This window comes from Babylonia areolata, chromosome 9 (assembly GCF_041734735.1).
Source record: "Babylonia areolata isolate BAREFJ2019XMU chromosome 9, ASM4173473v1, whole genome shotgun sequence".
Classification (NCBI taxonomy): domain Eukaryota; kingdom Metazoa; phylum Mollusca; class Gastropoda; order Neogastropoda; family Buccinidae; genus Babylonia; species Babylonia areolata.
In genome coordinates this window covers 24,046,055-24,052,771 of record NC_134884.1, presented here as the reverse complement: position 1 = coordinate 24,052,771, position 6,717 = coordinate 24,046,055, and the positions used below count along the sequence as shown (strand labels likewise).

At 40.4% G+C, this 6,717-nt stretch overlaps 1 protein-coding gene across 1 annotated transcript in view; it reads left to right on the top strand.

Annotated features, from left to right (window-relative positions):
• The window catches only part of LOC143285794 (carbonic anhydrase 2-like), a 23,922-nt gene continuing 17,205 nt past the window's right edge, over positions 1–6,717 (top strand). Inside the window, exon 1 of the mRNA XM_076593215.1 lies at positions 1–158. The gene's annotated coding sequence lies outside the window, so the exon portion shown is untranslated. The remainder of the gene's footprint in view (positions 159–6,717) is intronic.

Below are 6,717 nucleotides of genomic sequence, written 5' to 3'. Positions count from 1 at the left end.
GTGGAGTGTGTGTGTGTGTATGTGTGTGTGTGTGTGTGCGTTCTTGTGCGCCGTGTCAGGCGACACCGTAGGCGTTTTCTTTTTGCCTCGACTGACTGAATCAATCCCCTGTCGCTCTATTTTCAACTTCTCAAAATGGAGACTGGATTGACAGACAGGTATGTGTGAGGACATTGCAAACAACACAGAACGCTGCGCTGTTCCTGCTATAGGGTCACTGGTAACTATGGCAATGTTAAACCGTTTCCTGCCACTGGAACTTCAGCCTGTGTGTTTTGAGTGATTTTTTTTTTTTTTTTTTTATCCAGGTGAGTGTATCTGTGGTGTTTCTCTGAGAGGGAGAGAGAGAGAGGGGGGTGGGTAGGAGAGAGAGAGGGGGGAGTAGAGAGAGAGAACGAGAGAGAGAGAGAGAGAGAGAGAGAGAGCTGGCGACGCTTTTCCGAAGTGTGTGACTGCGGCAATGCCAACCGAGTTTGTTTCACTTGAACCTTGCACTGGGCCATCTGTGTGTGTGTGTGTGTGTGTGTGTGTGCAGGAAAGGGTAGGGTAGGGTAGTGCAGAATTGGGGTATCGGAGGGTGGTAATCTTTTTGTTTTTTTTGTTCTCTATTCGGTGAGGAGAGATTAGCCGATGGCAACGGTTACGCTACCAGCCTGCTATCATACTGCAAGATGACAACACCACCATGAAACTAGTGTGCGAGGTACAGAGAGATAATAGCTGCAAAGAAGCAGGCCTATATCTACCGTCTGGGTAGGTGACTGTCGTAGGCCTACAGGATCTGTGTCGTGTGTGCTGCAGACTGAAAGAAAAAGTAGAGGTTTGGTTCCAGTGTGTCGCTAAGTAGGCCACAGATCGTGTGGGGGCGTGTACGAAGCTATTGACATGTGTGAACCTTCTCTCTCTCTCTCTCTCTCTCTTTGAGAGAGTGCATTCGTTTGTGTGTGTGAAGTGTCCGCTTTATCATTAATTTGTTTTTGTTTTTCTGGTTGTGACATTGTTTTGTTCTTTCGCTCTTCTTTCTTTCTTTTTTTTGTTGTTGGTGTATATATATATATATATATATATGCTAATATATATATTTACTTAGCAGTAGTAGTGGTAATGGTAGTAGCGGCAATAGTGATAGTTGTAGTGGTAATGATGGCTTCATTGGTGTGTTTTTGTGTGTGTTGTTTTGTATGTGTGTGTGTGTGTGTGTGTGTGTGTGTGTGTGTGTGTGTGTGTGTGTGTTGTTGTTGTTGTTGTTGTTGTTTTGTTTGTTTGTTTGTTGTTGTTTTTTTGTTGTTGTTGTTGTTGTTTTTTGGGGGGTATTTATTATTATTATTATTATTATTATTATTATTATAATCATGTTTTGCTTGTTTGCTTGCTTGTTGATTTTCTTTGCCCTGAGGGCTGGGTGAAAAGAAGCATGTCCTTGCTTATTCCACTTCCCTCATTAAAGAATTCTGTGTGTGTGTGTGTGTGTGTGTGTGTGTGTGTGTGTGTGTGCGCGCGCGCACCCGTGTGTGTGTTTGACCATTTCTGTCTGTCTGTGCCTCTCTGTGTTTCACTGTCAGTCTCTCTGTGGGTACTTTTTTTTTTTATTAGCTCCACTTATCTAGTTAAACCAGTATGCCTACCGCGACACTTCGATGTCATTCGCATCCTGTCCCTCACTGGAAGTTCACAGTCTTTCATCAGTTATGTCACACGGGTAAAGCCCTATTTCAGCATCCTAAATTCACTGAGGAACCTATTTTACCGGCAGTTTTTGTGCATGGTTGAAACGGTAATCATTTCTATAAGTTGTAACCTATTTTCAGTGGATTTCGACTCTTATTGTGTACGTTATTTTACCCAGTTTTTATGCGGATTCAGTCACTAAAACTAATGTGCCACCATCTTGTTTTTTTCCCGTTTTTGGTCCCACAGACCATGAAAATATAACTAGCGTTCTTCGGACTGTTCATCAAGACCTTGGTCGGCAGGAGTAACGTAATTATTTAGCTTTAAAAAAAAACAAAAAAAAAACACAAAAAAACCAACAAAAAAAAACAATTACAGTACCACGCACAGTTGAATCAGGAGAATCTTGCTGTATGAGATGGCGCCACTTCAGAATGGTGGTTTGAGTGCTGGTGCTTGCTGTCTGGGCGAATCACACGACTAGGCTAAATAATGCACGACGGCTTGCAAACCATAAGTCTGCGAAACCTTTATCACGTCATCAGTGCACGCGATCTTTCGAAATGTTCGAACACGTGGAACTTGGTCAGCCTCAGTTGCATCAGAATCGTGAAATTTCCCCTTTTGTGGTGAAAATCTCTCTCTCTCTCTCTCTCTCTCTCTCTCACGATCACATTCTTCCCCCACCCCATTTATCATTTACCTGTATTGTCTGACACTGCAGTCATAACTGAGGAACTCAAGATATGTCAGAGAAATGACGGTTTTCACGTGCTTCTGTGTAGCTGTCAAGACAGTGACTGCACACCTATCCGTCACATCACTCGCACACTGGTAAAGTTAAGATCGCTCACGGTCAGGTTTCACTGGCATTCCTATGTTTTCAGAGGACAGGGCCTACCGTGAATCGTTCAGTTCTTTTATGTTATTGATATAAGGAAGAGAAGAGTGGTCGGGGTGCATCTCTCCTCTGTCTCTCTCTCGCTCGCTCGCTCTCACCCTTTTTCTGTCTGTCTTTCTCATTCTGTGTATGTGCGCGTGCGTGCGTGCGTGTGTGTGTGCGTGCGCGCGCGCGTGTGTGAAAAGACTTGGCACGTGATAAACTAAATAACTGGCGTCCTATTACCCTTACAAACACTGATTATAAAATAATGGCAAAAACATTAGCAAGAAGATTAAGCTGTGTAGTGGATAAATTGATTAACCAAGATCAAGTGGGATATCTTAAAGGTAGAAGCATATCTACAGTTATAAGAACAATTGATGACGTCATAGAATATTTGAAAGAAACAAAACAAAACTGGCTATCTCTTAGCTTTAGATTATCAAAAGGCATTCGATACCATTTCTAAAAGATATATGCTAGAAACATTAAATATATTTGGGTTTGGTAAACAGTTTATACAGTGGGTAACAGTTATGTTTAAAGATACATTTAGTAGTATCAATCATGGGGGATGGATATCAGCACCTTTTATGTTAAAATGTGGAATCAGACAGGGTTGTCCCTTTTCACCATTAGCCTTTATATTGGGAGTAGAATTGTTAGCAATAAAAATTAGGAATAGCAACATCACCGGGGTTACACTTCCTACACAAAACAGTGAACACAAAACACTAAAAATAAAACAATTAGCCGACGACACGACACTTTTTCTAAACAATTGTGATGATATGAACAAAGGCACGTGGACATAATCAACGATTTTTCATGTTTTATCTTTGCTGTATATTTAATGCTCAATATAGCAAAAGCTATGAAGATAACTAAGAGACACATGTTAGTTTTTTCCTTTTTTGTACAGACAATAAAAATATTAAATCACTTTTACGACTCAGTTCCGCATCAAGACCTTTAGAATACAACAGTTTTAGTTAAATACTACGATGAATAAAATTAAAAGTACATTGAGCATAACAGCACGTTGACATCAGGAAGATCTTACATTAAAAGATTCGCTACTATCAATTTATATAAGTGCGGATGCAATGGTACTAGGCAAGTCACTGTGACTTCTAAATAATGCAGAACATTGTAAACATTAGTTGGAAACTACACGCAGAAGTCACCACTTAATGTTGAAAGGCTTTAATTCAAGTTTAGCAGGACAATAATGAAGCTGAAAGTTTCCCTTTGTGGTGAAACTCTTTGTACAATTCTTCACACAAGTTCCCCACCATTTATATTTACTTAATGTGCAGAGAAACTAGGCTTCAAAAATAGAAAACTGACGTATTTCCAGTGCTTCTTTGTACTGTCAAGAAGCTTGGTGCATTGTACATCAACTCGCAACTCGGCAATTTTAAAACGCCACTGTCAATTACGACATATCTATTTTGGCATAAGTATACACACATTTAACCACTAAGTATTGAAAAAGAATCAGACAATGCGAGAGCACATCTTTGTCTCTCCTCGCTGCTTCGAACATTCACCCTTATCTCATACACAGCATAACTGCTTGTGTTGTGTTCGCGCGTGGAAGCGCAGGAATATGTAAAGTTAAGAGATGCTTAACAACAGTAAAAGATGAATCTTGCAAGAATTTTAAGAAATTTGGAAAATCTTCACCATCTTTTATTTTTCGATATACCAACTTATCAAATGCTTTCCCTCACCCCACGTGGAAGCATGATGGGCTCCGACAAATAGAACCTGTTCCAATGGCTATCGACACCAGCTGTTGACCGACCCTCATTGGTTTCTGCTACAAGCAACTACATTCTTTCTCCCTATTTCGATTCTTGGAGGTATCCATGATAGTGCCTACCTGATGTTGCTGGCTGGCTTCCCAGGTGTGATATCATTGCGCGATCATCTAGCTGCACTGGTGTACGTTGCCCGTCGCGTTGCGATTGTCGACAAATGAAATTCTCTCAGGATGTTGAGAAAGGTACTACATTCAAATGATGGTGTCTTAGTTGTTATCCAAACAAAATTTCATTGAAATTATGGAATTTAATTCGGATAAAAATAAATGAATTCTTCATGTCCTTAAGTCTTCCGATTTCTGTCTGTCTCAACTTTTCTTTCTCATCAATCTCCCCCTGATTATTCTCACATACTTTCGTGTTTTTTTCACTTTCTCTTTTCATCTATTCGATCTTCCATGGAAGCCCCGTGTTTTGGTGGTAGACAGTACTGTATTCTGCCAATTACTGTGTCTAGTTTAGTCATTTTATTATATTATTATGAAAATGCGTGCATGTATTATGCTCCACCCACCACCCCACCCCTCCATATTTTTATCCTTGAACAAGTTCTTGACTAATTATTCACTTCTTTACTGGGAAGGGAAAGAGTATGTATGTACTTACTCCTATCTTCAATAAAAGAAGTTTCGAAAACGGGATGGTCAGACAGCGCTATCTGAGATGACGTGTGTGTCATGGAACGAGGCAATGGTGATCTGTGAATTTTAATTTTCTCGTCAAGTTTATCATCAAAGAAGAGAAAATGGCGTAGGAACTGGGCATCAGTACACCCTGTCTACCTTCTCTGTATTTCACCGTATGTCATGTATCTACCTGTCATACGTCTATCTCTGTCTCTATGTTTTTCTTTCCCTCTCTCTTGTGTCTCCTTTTTTTCTGTTCTTTCTTCTTCTTTTCTCTCTCATTGGTGTTTCTGTATTCACTCTCTCAATCTCTCACTTCTTCTTCTTTCCTTTCCTTTCCTCCTATCCATCAATTTGTTTCATTTGTCTTGCATATAATGCTTTTAAACCCCTCCCCCTCCACTGCACCCACTCCTCTCTCTCTCTCCGTGTCTCTGTCTCTGTCTCTGTCTCTGTCTCTCTCTCTCTCTCTCATGCTATTTCTTCCTACCCCACCCCACCCCCCCCAGCCCCCATCATTCACTTCTAGACCACCCCGCCCCCCACCCCACACAAAAAAACAACACAAAACAAAACAAAAAACAAAAACAAAAGCAACCGATAACCCCCTCCCTCCCAAACAACAACAACAACAACAAAAACAAACAAACAAACAAAAAACAATCAAAACATAACAACAACAACAACAACAACAACAACAAAAATAACGACTCTCACTCTTCGATGTGCCAGCAAAGAAGAAAAGGAGGATTAAGGGGTAGATGAGGAGAAAGAGGACGATGAATAATAAGAAGTGTTCTAACAGACACTGCTGACTTCACCACACCGTGCCAAATATGAATAACGAACCACTCCAAAATCCATACGTCATTTTTGACTCACTTGTGTAAACAAAGTGAGTCTATGTTTGAACCCGGTGTTCGGTTGTGTGTGTGTGTGTGTGTGTGTGTGTGTCCGTGGTAAACTTTAACATTGACATTTTCTCTGCAAATACTTTGTTAGTTGATTTTTTTTTTTCCATCGGTAAATGGCGAAGCATTGAAAGACGACAATGACGCAAGCAGTGTCAGATGACAGGGGACGTTTTATCATGGCCATCTTGTCTCTGACGCTTTGTACAAACGATCTTGTGCAAGTTATGACCTTGTTTGAACTCGCTCTTTGGTATCTATGTCTTTACGTGTCTCCGTTACTCTGTCTTCCTGTCTGTGTCTGTCAGTCAGTCAGTCAGTCTGTCTGTCTCTCTTTCTCCCTTCCTGTCTTTCTCTGTCTCTGTGTCTCTGTCTTTGTCTCTCTCTCTCTCTCTCTCTCTCTCTCTCTCTGTCTGTCTCTCTTTCTCCCTTCCTGTCTTTCTCTGTCTCTGTGTCTCTGTCTTTGTCTCTCTCTCTCTCTCTCTCTCTCTCTCTCTCTCTCTCTCTGTCTGTCTGTCTGTCTGTCTGTCTATCTCTCTCTCTCTTTCTCTCTTTGTATCTGTCTGTCTGTCTTTATGCATGTTAAAGCATCTGTTAAATTTCGCCCCAATGCTGCAAATTTCACATGAGAGATTATGTTGTAGATTATATTCTTGAACTTTATATGACCATGAGAATATTTCTGAACAAACGAAGCTAATAAATGAATTAGTAAATAAGTGAATGTATGAGTAAATGAATAAAACAAGGAATGAATGGACAAATAGATATTGAATTCAAAGATTAGATAACAAAAT